Source organism: Mixophyes fleayi, chromosome 1, assembly GCF_038048845.1.
Source record: "Mixophyes fleayi isolate aMixFle1 chromosome 1, aMixFle1.hap1, whole genome shotgun sequence".
NCBI classification, from domain to species: Eukaryota; Metazoa; Chordata; class Amphibia; order Anura; family Limnodynastidae; genus Mixophyes; species Mixophyes fleayi.
In genome coordinates, this window is record NC_134402.1 from 444,133,888 (window position 1) to 444,149,733 (window position 15,846).

A 15,846-nucleotide genomic window follows, 5' to 3' on the forward strand; every position below is an offset into this window, starting at 1 on the left:
GGGGCAGGGCCAAAATGTGTGCGAATCGTGAAGCCCCACCCCCTTCCGCCCTCCTTTCACACCCCTCTTCAGTGATCTCCCGGAGGGAGCTTGTCAAAAGTAGGCAAGTATGATATATATGCGTACCAGATATAAGTATAGAGGCTCGTCAATCACAGTATGCTGGATGTATCAATGTCACATATGTCTTCCATCATCTCCAACCATATGTGAACATAAAAACAGAATGGAAAAAAACAAAGAATAGTGTAGCAGAGTTATAACACCAGTGAATGTTCTATAAAACACTGTAGCAGCGTAACACAAAGAATTCTTAATACGGCTTATCTGTATCAAATCATCTGTAAGTTCAGCATCTATTCATCCTGGTCACTCCAGTGCTCATTTCGGAACCACTCAGTGTTGGGTTCACAATTTGGTCTGATTGTTTAATAATAGGCCCTAAAGTGAGAACGTTTCCCGTATCTCCACTGTCAGGAAGGAGATCCCTCATTCCAGTGCAAGACTTTCAACAATAAAATCCCATAGATATTTTTAAAGCTCTTTGTAGACCATGTCTATCCCAGTTGGATACAATTAAGGAAACTACAAGGAAACTTTACAGGAACAGCTGGATGTATTTCCAGAGAATTTTGCTCCCTGGCCTCAGACCTAAAATATACATTAGCTAGATGGGAAATGTCATCATTTCCCCTGAACGCTCTGTGGATACATTTTACAAACTTTGTGAAAGTAGAATATTATTATTTACAATACTGAGTGTTCTATGTTTGCACTTTTATATCGTCTTGTATCACAATGCAGTTGTAAAGTACTATTACTGTATAACTTCTGATTTCTGTCTGGTAAACACAACAGACACATAACTAGGTCAGTTTATTAAGAAAACACTTTGTAAAGCTGCACGGAAAACCTGGTTCCAAGTATTGTCCCCTTCCCCAATCTATTACAATATTGATTTAATATAACAATAAACTGATTATGGTCATTTTTTTTATTCGAAACACTTTATATATTTTTCCCTTCTGAAGGTTCCAGCTAACCAGTCAGTAGTGAGGCAGCTGAACGGCCTTTACTAGCACAGACAAGTTACTGCACTGGTTCCTGTTTGCAAAGAACCGTGGCTTGTAGGTGTCTCCAAAAACAAGAAGTGACTCTTTATATAGTATTTGTCATAGTATTTTTTTTTTATTGTATTTACACAGGATGTATAACCAGATAATTTTAATATTTAGGTGAAAGGCACAGTTAGAGATCCCCTTATAACACAGTGTGGTTGCATCAGGGTGGTACTGTTTTAAGACTTTAACGAGTCACCGCTCTGGGACTCCCCCTTGTCAGTGCGCCACCATCCTGGTAACACCCCCCCCCCCCCCCCATATGTGTCAGTGGTCCATTTTTAAGAGATACAAAGTGTCAGTGTGCAATTATCCTGCGAACCAAAGTTTCAGTGTGGTATTGTCCTGGGGCCCTTAATGTCGATGTGCCGTTGTTCCCGAACCCATAGTGCCAATGTGGCATTATTTTGGGACCCAAAATGTCAATATTCCATTTTCTTGGGATCCTAAGTGTCAGTGTGGCATTGTTCTTGGAAACAAAGTGTCAATATACTATTGTCCTGGAACCATAAGTATTCATGTTCCATTGTTTAGGGAACCAGCTATAGATCTCGGACCATCACAAAGAGATTGCTGGGACATGCGGCAGTCACGTATGATTTTTGTCAGGTTACTATGCGGGTGCTTCTATATAGTAACCCGGGATCACCCCAGTGAGGGAGCCCCAGAATTCTGCAGGACACATAAGCAGGGGGGGCAAGTTCATTATTTTTTTTTAAACTTTTTATTAGAAACATCTTTTTTTCAATAAAAAGAGGGCATTACAGAATATCGAGAGGTTAATCAAAAATAGATAACACGTGTTTACATACAGCAGAATGCAAGAATACTCTCATAGCTTTTGTGTTCGGAAGACAATTGTATGTTCATCTAGTATTGTAAAGATGTTGTTTTTAACATCTTAGAATTGTGGGGTATAGAGGGGGGGGGGGTGTGATGGGTGGGAGGTGGACATGTAGGGAGGGGTGGGAAATTAAGGATTCACGCATAAAATGAAAAAGAAATATACTTGCTTAGAAATACCATTCCATATTCGGATATCACTAAAACTGGAGTGGAGTTTTATTATGGTATAAAGCCCATGAGGACCAGACTTTATAGAAGGAGACGGAGGAGCCCCTCAGCACGCTAGTAATGTGTTCCATCTGGTAAGTGTGCCAAGTCCGGCCACAAACCATCTGAAGTGTTGGTGGTGTAGAGTTCTTCCAAGAGGCCGCTATCTGACATGCGGCAGCGCTGATGATGTGTCTAAGAATCTTGTGTTCAGGTTTGGTGAGGTCTGGAAGGGGCAGTGGAAGTAAGATGTGCTTAGGGTCAGGTGGTATGCGAGTGTCTAGGATTGCTGAAGCTAATGCAAGGACTGCTGTCCAGTATGGGGGGATCCCAGGACAGTCCCACCATATGTGCATAAAAGTGCCCGTTTGACCACAGTTTCATCTGGAGTCTGCACTGGTCTGTAGGTATATTTTTTGTAGTCTCGAGGGGATATAATACCACCTGTGCAACAGTTGGGGCAAGTTAATTTTGTCTTACTTACTAGCTGCCCCCTGCACTCTAGATGGTAAATGATGGGTAAGGGGGGGCTTTAAAATAGATCAAAAAAATTGATTGAGCCCAGGTTAATTCAGTCCAAAAAGTGCATATTACTATCACATCTTCCATAATCCTACACAATGAGCCTGTACACTGTGAGCTCTCACAAGCAGGGTCCTCTCTACCTCTCATTACGTAAAACACCAGCTCAGCTGCGTCTTCTCTCCCATCATCAACCAATGGCTCTGACCCCGTTCACTGCTCCCACACTCCTGGTAATGGTCCTAATTCCTCCACCTCTAGTCATCACAAGGGAGCACGTCATTCCCTGCTGGTTACCCAGTTATTGTGTATCCTACCATTGTGAATATTTTGTAGCACACTGTTTTTGCCTTGTACTGTTTTTCTGTATCCTTTATGTATCTATAGCACTTGTACACTTTAGTCATTTTATGACTCTGACAATGCTCTTATTGTAGATTGTAAACTTTAAAGATCAACTATGCACAGTGTGCGGTTATTCATGCAGATACAGGTTTGTGATAACGACTTCTGTCAGGTCATCAGAACACCTGTGTCATGTGATTTTGGCACGGTGTAGTCATGTGTTCTAGTCACAAGTCATTGTATTATGTAACGTGCACGTGGTTAGACAGTAATATCACTGGAAAGGGCACATCGTCCAAGGCAGGCTTGTTAACAACTGTGTCACACCTTTCTGTGAGAATCCTGGGTAATCCTAATCAGCAATTAAAATAGAGAGACGGTTTTACACCCCTGCTTATTGGTTTCTAATAGGAGAAGTTAATGTAGGTTGGCCAGAAGTCTCCACTTCAATCAGTTTGTATCAGGCATTAACAAGTGTTAATATATCTAATATTTTTTTTCCCCCATGCGTTCTGATGGGATTTTATATTACACATATGGATTGTTCGTGTCCTGCAGTATGTTGTGTCTGTCTGCATCACTGGTGGGTCCAGAGGGGGGCAATCGGCCAACCCCTCCCCCAGCAGCAATGATTATACATTAAAATTGCTGCTGAGAGGTCCAATCATCGGGAAAGACAGGAATCGGGGCCAACCAATCAGCATGAAGGAGGGGTATGTCTATGCAAAATCACCCCCTCTAAAAAAAAAAAAGTCTAGATCTGCAGAATTTTCACAAGCGTTATATATTATTTTTAATGTCGGTGGTCAGAATCTCCATGGGGGCCGCCACTGGTCTGAAGGGGAGGGCCCCGACCACCACTATGCAGCCAACAGCAAAGCCGATGCTGTTAGCTGCCCGGTCTGCGGTTCTCCAAGTTTGGTCTTGCGAGATCACCGCATCTCACATCACCAGACCAAGAACAGTCCGCACCCACAGGACATAATCTCTGTATTATTCAGGTGGATGCTCTTTGTGGTCTCAGGGTTAAATGAATGCTAAATACTAATCAGCTGGGGCTAGTAGACTTTAGTATATTATTATAACATTTTGTTGTCTTTTTATGACAGTACTAGGGGGTTGTTTTATCTGGCCATAATGGATTGTTGTGTTTGAACAGCCCAATCATTCAGGGATTGTTAACATTTTACATTATAATCCAATTTTTGCACATTTTTGATAGAGGACTCCAAGTTACCAGAAACCAACCAACTGACAACAACACTCCAAGAACAAGCATTAGGCTGGAACCCTTAATCAGGCCCTGGCTGCACAAGGGATGATTACTGTCTAAAGATCAGGGTTTAATTAAATAGTACTTCTGCAACTGGAGCTACTAAGAGACCTGCATTCATTTAAATTGCAATAAAGTCAATTACTCATTTGCAAACTAGATATTATAGCTTAATTATCAGTGCCAGGATCCTTAAAAATACTTTGCATAAAAAAGTTTGGTAGCATAACAGGCTAATTTCAGTTGAAAGGATTAAACAATGCACAGAGTGACACACTTACCACAAACGTAAGACAGAGCAGGATTAGTATACCCATCCTGCTGCGTATGGTGAATGAGCTCTGGTTGCACTGAGTCTGTACCTGTATTAAATCCTCTGTCATGTGACCATCACTCACATTGAGCCTGATTCATTAAGGAACTTAGGCAAGAATTTGAGTAAGTTTTCTTACTCAAGTTTTGTGGATAAAAACATGTTGCAATGCAAGGGGTGTAAATTAGTTTATTATTTTGCACATAAGTTAAATTCTGGCTGTTTTTTTCATGTAGCACACAAATATCAACTTCAAATTTCAGTGTACAAATAAGCTTTCAAGTATTTGTGTGCTACAGGCAGAATGTAATTTATGTGCAAAATAATAAAGTAATTTACACCCCTTGCATTGTAACAAGGTTTTGTCCAGAAAAACCTAAGTAAGAAAACTTACTCAAATTCTTGCCTGAGTTCCTTAATGAATCAGACCCATTATTCACAGCAGTCACATGATTCCTCCCCCTTACCCAGCTCCTGGCCTCAGACATTCAATATACATCAGCTGAATGGGAAATGTCATCATTTCCCCTGAACTTTCTCTGGATACATTTTACAAGCCTTTGTGAAAGTAGATTCTTATTATTCACAATACTGAGCTTTGTATTGTTTTGTAATATCCGATTCAGAATGCAATTAAAAAAGAACTACTATTGGATCATTGTAGGTTTCTGTCTAACAAACATAACTAGGTCAGGTTATTAACATACACTATCTTTGTAAAGCTGCACAGAAAACCTGTGACTATGGGGCACATGTCCCCTTCCCCAATCCGTTACAATATTGCTTTAATATAATAATAATTTATATATATGTATGTATATATGTATATATATATATATATATATATATATATATACACACAAGTTAACCCGTGCATGATACTCATGCATTCTAGTCAAATCAAGCTACTTAAGGTGTTAAAAAGGTTCTTGTCATGCATTTGGGCCATAGCCCAGGCCTCAACCACCAACCACTCCCCACTGTCACCCCCGGCAACCACCAACCACTCCCCACTGTCACTTCTCCTTCAAGAAATATATATTTTTTTTAAATCTTTATAAACACTTTTAACAATTAACAAATTAAATTAACAAATTAAAAACATCTTAGTATACCAAATTTCAGCCCTTTCTGAAATTTTTTTTACACACACACTAAGAATTTAGTAGGTCAGTGTATAACTCCGCCCAGCAGGTGGCGCTGCAGCTTGGTTTTATTTTTTACACACACACACACACAGACAGACAGACTAACACACGCCACTAGACATTTATATTATAGATATATATATATATATATATATATATATATATATATATATTGGATCCAGTATGAGCTTTACTGCTAAGCAATCTGTAGTGACCCTGCTGCACACACAAGCTCTTCCACTGACTCATTTTTTGCAAAGAACCGTGGTTTGTAAGTTTCTCCAAAACAAGAAGTGACTCTATATGTAGTAATTGAATATTAGGTGAAAGGTAAAGTTAGAAATCAACTGTTAACACCCTGTGCTTACATCAGGATGGTGCTGTTCTAAGACCCCAACGTGTATGTGCGCCACCTTCCTGGGACTCCCCCCCAACGTGTTAGTGTCCATTTTTAAGGGGTAACAAGTTTCAGTGTGCCATTGTTCCAGGAACCAACATGTCACTGTGGCATTAGTTTGGAGTTCAATGTGCCACTGTCCTGGGGCTCCCCTAATGTACCACCATCTCCCAGTGTGCCACTCTCCTTGGACTCCCCCAACATGCCAGTATGCCACCGTCCTAGTGGTCCATTTATAAGGGATACCAAGTTTCAGTGTGTCATTGTTCCAGGACCCAACGTGCCACTGTGACATTATTTTGGAGCCCAATGTGCCACTGTCCTTGGACTCCCCTAACTTGCCAGTGTGCCACTGTCCTAGTGGTCCATTTGTAAGGGATACCAAGTTTCAGTGTGCCATTGTTCCGGGACCCAACGTGCCACTGTGACATTATTTTGGGACCCAACGCTTCGTGTTCCATTTTTCTGGGATTGTAAGTGTCAATGTGCCACTGTTCCAGGGTGCCACGTTTCAGTGTGTCATTGTTCCGGGTGCCACATGTCAGTGTGTCACTGTTATGGGATCCCAAATGTTACTGTGCTATTGTTCTGGGACACCAAGGGTTTGTATGGCATTCTTGTAGGACCCTAAGGGGCATATTCAATTGACGGCGGGATCGCCGAAAATCCCGCGCTCGAAAAATATTACCGTTAATACGATAATATCTCGCTGGATTTCAGCTCGCAGCTCTCTGAGCTGCGAGCTGAAATCCAGCGAGTAAATTACCGTATTAACGGTTTTCCCGTGCAGGATTACCGTAATAACGGTAATATTTTTAGAGCGCGGGATTTTCGGCGATCCCGCCGTCAATTGAATACCCCATCATGTGTCAATGTGTCATTGTCCTGACACCCCAACTGTCAGTGTGGCATTGTTCTTGGAAACTAGGGGGTAAATGTATGAAGCTCCGGGTTCTTCAACACCCGCGAGTTCTGCGTCTTCAGCGCTTAAATTTAAAGCGGCGCTGCCTTGTAAAGGGAAACTTCCCTTTACAAGGCAGCGCCACTTTAAATTTAAGCGCTAAAGACGCCGAACTCGCGTGTGTTGAAGAACCCGGAGCTTCATACATTTACCCCTAAGTGTCTATATACCATTGTCCTGGAACCTGGGAGGGAGCGGGTGAACAAACAAATTGATTGAGCTCAGATTAATTTAGTTGAAAGGACGGACAGTGCGAAATACTATTACGTATAAAATACTATCATGAAATCAGTCAGGTTGACTAAGTATAAACAGGATAAGGCTAAATTCACATGGACAATTTCCTACTGCGGAGAACATCCTGACAAATGACCAGTTTCACTTGCGACACCACGCTGGAGTATAATATTCCATAATCCTACACAATGATCCCGTAGATTGTAAGCACTCACTAGCTGGGCCCTCTCCCCTCGTGTCCTCCACCTCTCATTACTTAATCCACCAGCATCTTCCCTCCTATCATCAACCAGTGGCTCTGACTCCGTTCGCTGCGCCCACACTACTGGTTTTGGCTCAGATTGTCCTAATTCCCCCACCTTTAGTCATCGCAAGGGAGCACATCATTCCCTGCTGGTTATCCATTTATTGTTTATTCTACCGTTGTGTCTATTTTGTAGCATACTGTTTTTGCCTTTATTGTAATGTCCTGTTTTTGCCTTGTATTGTTTTGCTGTATTCCCTATGTATCTATAGCACTTGTACACGTTATTCATTTTATGCCTCTGACAATCCTCTTATTGTAGATTGTAAGCTTTAAAGCTCAACTTGCGCAGTATTTGTGATAATGACTTCTGTCAGGTCATCAGAACACCTGTGTCATGTGATTTTGGCACGCTCTAGTCCTAATCTTTAGTCATGTGTAACAGGTTGATGGGAATTTCGCTAACTCTCTCCATTACATGCAATGGCCTGGTATAGTTTTCCTCCTACATTTAGACCAAATCTCTAGCCTCAAGAAAGTGTCATGTCTTTGTACTTCTAGAAGAGATGGCATTGGATGCAAATGAAACAGACTGATAGTCAGGTGCAGGGGTGGATTGGGAAATTAAAGTGGCACTGGAAAATATTCTCAAGGTGGCCTCATGTAGATGGGACCAAATTAGCGTTAAGCGGGACCAACACGGAAGTAGTTGAGGCTAGCAACCCTTTACCTTATCCCTGGTCACATCAGTGGTAGGCGAGGCCCATGCAGCACGCAACCAAACACACAAGTATGCTAAGCATTCACCTGGTAGGTGGAGCAAACACAAGTAGGTGGAGTCAGCACACCAGTGGGTAGCACTGGTTATGTGATTGGTGCTGCTTAATACAGCATCAGGGTTATCATTAATGTGATAATAGTGGGGTCTGGGAATTCATTGCTGTTGGATGAAGCCCGGTCACCTCTTCCTGTTTCTCCCTCCACCCCCCACTCACCTGTTCCTCCCTCCACCCCCACTCACCTGTTCTGTTCTTCTCTATACCCCCACCTACCTGTTTCTGTTTTCCCTCCACCGCCCACTCACCTGTTCTTCTCTCAACCCCCACTCACCTGTCTCTTCCTCCACCCCCACTCACCTGTTCCTATTCCTCCCTTCAGACCCCCTCACCTGTTCCTCCCTTCAGCCCCACTCACCTGTTCCTGTTTCTCCCTCCACCTCCCACTCACCTGTTCTTCTCTCCACCCCCACTCACCTGTCTCTCCCTTCACCCCCACTCACCTGTTCCTATTCCTCCCTTCAGACCCCCTCACCTGTTCCTCCCTTCAGCCCCACTCACCTCTTCCTGTTTCTACCTCCACCCCCCACTCACCTGTTCCTCCCTCCACCCCCACTCACCTGTTCTGTTCTTCTCTATACCCCCACCTACCTGTTTCTGTTTTCCCTTCACCGCCCACTCACCTGTTCTTCTCTCAACCCCCACTCACCTGTCTCTTCCTCCACCCCCACTCACCTGTTCCTATTCCTCCCTCCAGACCCCCTCACCTGTTCCTCCCTTCAGCCCCACTCACCTGTTCCTGTTTTTCCCTCCACCCCCCACTCACCTGTTCTTCTCTCCACCCCCACTCACATGTCTCTCCCTTCACCCCCACTCACCTGTTCCTATTCCTCCCTCCACACCCATCACCTGTTCCTGTTCTTCCCTCCACCCCCTACATTCACGTGTTTCTCCCTTCACTCCCACTCACCTGTTCCTCCCTCCAACCCCAACTCACCTGTTCCTCCCTCCACCTCCACTCACCTGTTCCTGTTTCTCCCTCCACCCCCGACTCACCTGTTCCTCCTTCCACCGCCCCACTCACAAGTTCCTGTCTACACCCCCACTCACCTGTTCCTGTCTACACCCCACTCACCTGTTCCTCCCTCCCCTCACCTGTTTCTCTCCCCCCGCCCACTCACCTGTTCCTCCCTCCACCCCCCACTCACCTGTTCCTCCATCCCCCCCCGGCTCACATGTTCCTGTTCCTCCCTCCCCCCGCGGCTCACGTGTTCCTGTTCCCCCCTCCATCCCCGACTCACCTGTTGCTAATCTGATTCCTTCTCCTTGCTGCTGACACCCACTGCAGCTATAGAACAGATGAATGGTGGTCCGACCATGGCATGTTTGAAGAAGGGGCCACTAGAGAGGAGGTAGGGGGTAGGGGCCGTGCACTGTAGCAATAGACTGTATGGCCCCTACAAGGGGAGGAATTGAAGCAGCATCTTTTACTAATAGTACAAGAAGATTGTCCTTGGACTTTCCTATCCCACCTCCACAGCTGAAGAGCTCGTTGTGTTTGGGCTAACTCCAATAATAGATAATTTTTGCCTGTTGGAAACTAAGGGGTCTAATTATGATTGGATGCGGGAACCATCATTATGTACTGCTGCTATTTATCAGGCCGGGGGCTATCCTAGGACCACCCTCTTCACCGGCAGCGTTAGGAAGTGCATAATGATATGACCCGGTGGGCGATCAATCAAAGCCTTTCAGTCTTTACTGAACCCCATAGACAAGGTAAGCTAACGCCATCCTGAGCTTTGCTTTTCACCACTTGATAAACTACTCAGATCACAGTCCACATAGAGGTCCACGGGGACTGCGGTAATCAACAGAAAGTAGATTAATGCAGGTGAAATCTCAGATTTGTCCTCCGTGAACCCTTTGATGAATGGAGAGAACAGCTGCGATAGGCATTCTCTGATTTTTGGGCTCATCCCATCTTCGTAAATAGACCCCTAAGACATTAACATTTGTCTTAAACTTAGGATTAAGCATGGTTGCCAAAAGGTAGCGATCAGTTTAAATATGCAGCAAATCCTTGGGTCATGGTGAAGTGAATACTTGATTCAGAAAGCCAAGATACTTAGCGGAATCTCGTGTTTTCATATAGTCCTTCAGCTTCTTTAGGTGCTTTCCACTAACTTAAAGAGAGGTATAACTTGACTCAGGCGTTGGCCGACTTTCTCTCTAGGATTTAAGTAGGTTGCACAAAGCTGAAAGTCTTCTCTCGTGGCTTGTTGTCAGGGGCAGGCTGGACTAGGTGGCATTCGCCCCCCACGCCGGTCCCATAGTAGACCACCTAGGGCTGGGTCACTGGGCCACCTGCATTTTTTTTCCTTAAAAATAGGCTGGTGTGTCGAGTCTTGCCCCCCGGGCTAAAATTTGCCAGCCCTCCCCTGCTTGTTGTGTAGCTCAATGTCTTTTTGTAGTTCCACCAGTTGCTGAAGCATAGAGGGTTGAATTACATTTAGTTATTTCCTCTTGTGTAGCTGTCTAGCTTTCCTGGACTCTATTGGGGGAAATCCCGCTCAACCAGTACACTATGGCTGCAAAAATGATTGCCCCCTAGGGTACATTACTAGGAGCAACTGAATATTGAGCGTTAGCTAAAAGGTTATTATTTTTTTCAGGCTGAATCCCTTATTCAGGATCACCTCCTCCTAAGTTAAGTGGTTAACTTATTTTAGAGTAAATGTGTCAAACATGGATATGACTGCATGTAAGAGCCATCGAATCACATCTGTGTAAGCAGTGGTGGATTATAATAAGGGCGTTTGGGTTGGCAGCCTAGACCTAAGTGCTTAAAGAGGCTTTGATAGTGCTGAAATAATTACTAATGCCATTTTTATAATAAATGTTATAGGATATTAATGATGAATTAATTATTTCATAGTTTCTGATGACAAACTTCACTTTCTTTATGATACTAAGTTCTGATAAAGACTTAAAAGATTGCAAAGTACACACAATGGGTTTTTCTTTATTTATTGTGCTTAGCTAAGAGAAAACATTTTACGTGTATAAAAATGCTGCAACGGTGGAATTAGAATTTTTGAAACCCGTGGATAGAGAGGAAGCTGCGACAGACAGCCATTCGCCTACACATACACACAGACCCAGCGCTTAACACACTGCTGCCACCTGCTGGAATCACAACAAAATACAACGGAGAAAATTAACAGTTATTCTAAGCTTGTTTGCAGGACAGTGATATGTCGGATTTTCCCAGGCATGGCCTATACATGACGTTTGATTGCTATTCCTATGTCAAAGGACCTGTAGTGTAAGCATATAAAGAGATTGTGAAAATGCCTGTCGAATACTGTACATGTCCCTGCTATGCAACATACTTCCTGTCTTGATTCTAACATCCCATGTTCGTGTGCTGCTGGACAGGATATCTGTACACTTGCGGTGCACCGTATTTTCACTACCTCTTTCCCACCATATCATTGTACTGTATACTCTCCTTCATATCTCGTACAGGGGGCATAGATTAAGCCTGATTGCGGATAGCTGCTCGAGCAGAGAACTCCCACCATATCATCATCATCATCATCATGTTATTTATATAGCGCCACTGATTCCGCAGCGCTGTACAGAGAACTCATTTACATCAGTCCCTGCCCCATTGGAGCTTACAGTCTAAATCCGGAGGAAACCAACACAAACACGGGGAGAAAATACAAACTCCACACAGATAAGGCCATGGTCAGGAATTGAACTCATGACCCCAGTACTGTGAGGCAGAAGTGCTAACCACTGAGCCACCGTGAACACAAACACTCAACTAACAATAGGGGAAAATATTTGTCTTGTTTCCTTAATGCAGTGGACAGAAAGTTCTCAGGCTTCCGGGTCTTCCAGCATGAGTCTCCCACCAGAACAGCAGCTGTTAATTGAATAGTATACTGTTCCTGAACCTTTGGAGAATGTTATGCAATTAGCTATTAAAACTGACGGAAGAATTTCGGAGACAAGACATAAATAGGGTTCTTTTTCTCACAAGCCCCTTCTACAAGTCTTACTTCTGTGGACACAGATCAACCAGAGCTTTTGCAAAGCGGAACTTTCAGCTTGAAGCCTGAGGAGAAACAGCACCGCAGAGCTCTTGACTGGTATCTGTATAGAGAGGTCACTTTGATTGTTCCTGCCTGAAAGGGAATTTTCTGAATATTTTTGAAGCTCAAAGTTTTTCGACTCATGTGTCAGAATATGTGGGTTAGATGGCAGTTCCTTGTCTGGTGGCATAATTCATCATAAAACACCTAGGGGTAAATTTATCAAGCTGAGAGTTTCCGAGGGGTTTGACAAGTGGAGATGTTGCCTATAGCAACCAATCAGATTCTAGTTATCATTTTGTAGTATGAATGCAGGATAGAATGTAGAATGCAGGTGTTTGTGTGAACACGTCTTACTGTTCTCAGTCTACATTTACAATCCCCTTCCCCATTGTGCCTCCAGAGAAGCTGAGGGGGAAGGGGAGGGGGGGTCCTTGACCTGCCTGTGCAGTGGGAGCCTATCCAAGGGGCCCCAAGAAGTTGCTATATTAGGGCCCAAAATTCCTCTTGGTGGCCCTGTTCGCCTCTTCAGACGTGAGGTGGCACAAGTGTCAGATACACCCAAGTCTGCATTGGTACATATATGTCTGATCTCGTTGTACTGCGCTACTCAAGCTGACGTACGTTCCACGCAACATCAGGCCCAATATGTGCAGGTTAGTAGGTGCAGTAAGATGTTACTAGAGCAATTAAACAAAGGCAACACCGTAAGTACAATAATAGAGCTAACATGTAGATATTGACTAATAAAATTGCAGCTTCCTTCAATGCTTTTTATAAAATCGACTGGGATAATGAGGGGAGCCTCCCTTGGTGATTATATTTTAAATTATGCTCAACTTAACTCTGTAACATCTGCCCCATCTCTATAGATACTGGAAGAGAATTTGACAGAAATACCTGGAAATCTATGCCATACATTCCGGCATATAAAGGTCTCTGTGCAAATTGTATTACTATTATTACCATTTATTTATGTAGCGCCACTAATTCCGCAGCGCTGTACAGAGAACTCACTTACATCAGTCCCTGCCCCAGTGGAGCTTACAGTCTAAATTCACTAATATACACACAGAGACAGGGAGACACACAGACTAGGATCAAATTGTTAGCATCTAATTAACTTACCAGTATGTTTTTGTGGGAGGAAACCGGAACACCTGGAGGAAACCCACGCAACCACGGGGAGAACATACAAACTCCTCACAGATAAGGTCATGGGTGGGAATTGAACTCATGACCCCAGTGCTGTAAGGCAGAAGTGCTAACCACTGAGCCACCGTGCTGCCATGCCAAAAGTGTTAGCCCTTTATCAGGGCTAGAGTATGGATTGGGTTGAGAGTTAATGAGTGGCTTTCAGAAACCTTCCACATGGGAAACAAGACAAGACAGAGGTGTCCTCACTTATATTTATTTTGGATGCCACGTTAATGCATATATACAAAACTCTCTATAAGCGAGGAGTAACGGTGGGATCCTCGGTACACAAGCTTCCGTTATACACAGCTAACTAATTACTCTTCTTAACAAATTCACACATCCCTTTACCAAATTCGAAAGCTTACCCAGTCTTTTCTACTCAAATATCTCACAAAATCAATACAATAAAATCGGAAGCACTCAACATATCATTAAATTGAGAGATTTAAGGGAAAACCAAAGAAAATTGCCTTTTTAAATGCTAGAATGTGCGAAGTATTTAGGAATTTTTAAGCCCCAAAATATCTCCACAATAGTGTCTTTAATATACCTCCCTTCGTTATGTGAGGTCCAGGATGATCTAACAATGTGGAAGTCGCTGCACCTATCTTGGCTCTGTATAAAGAAAGTTTTATTAAGAATTCTTCATTTCTTTCAAACCTTCCCCAAACAGTTACCTAGATTACGCCTATTGTTACATCACAAGACCACACCTCCCACCTGTCCCGATTTGAGGGCTCTGTTCCACCATCACGATAGGGACAGCTTTTTCCGGATTGGGGCAAAATAGTGGATTGTATGTTTAAACCCATTCATTGCTGCACCCCACCATCGGATCCACTCTTCAGACTTAGGGACATATTTATTATCTACCACTTTTCTGCCATGATCATTTTCATTAGTTCTTATTTCCTTCTCAGCTCATGAAAGTTTGTTTTATCTTTCAGTTTATTTCCTGGCAACATCCCCTCTGTTTAATCAGCCTGCTGTACCACTAGACACTCCCTACCCATGCTACATCTGTTTCTGGCTTCTATCTCATCATTGTACTTTCAAGGCTACCGAAGGCTTTGTCTGCCGTACGTAGAGCTGAAACTGAGTTTGATCTGACACCACTTTCCCATTTTATGACGCTGCAAGAACTCAGCTACTACATCAACGATGCCTTATTGCTCTCCATTCAACACTTCTACCAACTCTCCCACATGGCTCCACATATCCTTACTTCATACTGTATGCCCAAACCTATCCCTTCTATCAGTTGTTGCTCCCCCCTCCACCATAAATCACCTGGTCCTCCCAGGACATCCAATCCCGCCAACCTTATTCCCATCCTTCCTCTCACACACCTTCCCCTTTTCTGCACACTCTGGAATGCAAGATCTGTCTGCAATAAGTTCACTCCCATTCATGACCTGTTCCTCTCCCACTCCTTTGGTCTCCTGGCCGTTACAGAACCGTGGATCTCCCCCTCTGATACTGCTTCCCCTGCTGCACTCTCCCACGGGGGTCTCTCCTTCTCCAACACCACCCGTCCTGAGGACCACCAAGGAGGTGGTGTAGGTGTCCTACTGTCTACTGATTACACCTTCGATGTTATTCCTCTTAACCCTCCATCTCCTTCTCCTCCTTTGAAGTTCACTATATCCATCTTTTCTCCCATCTCCACCTTCGTGTTGTTGTCATCTATTGTCCCTCTGGCCCTTCCTCCCAATTTCTTGATAATCTTTGCCGTCTGACTTTCCCATTTCCTCTCTTGTGATCTTCCCATTATTATTATCAGGGATTTTAACATCCCTACTCTCACTTCCTCCTACGGCCTCTACCAATGGACAACTTCCACCACCCACTGCAATGGTCACTCCCTGGACATATGTGTTCTCTCCAACTTCTCCAACACTGTTTATCCCACTCTCTGACCACAATGTCCTTTTCTTTTCCAACTCTTTACTTCTTGCCACCACCCCACCCCCCCCCCCCCCCCCCCACCCAAAGTAGCTTGCATGCAGCATCCCATCAACAGCATTGGCCCCATTATCTTTGCATCCTCCCTCAAACTCCCTCCTCGCTCCCATTTCTACCCTATAATGTCCCAATGCTACTGTCTCTCTTTACAACTTCTCTGTTGCCCTTGACACTGCAGCCAGGGCTGC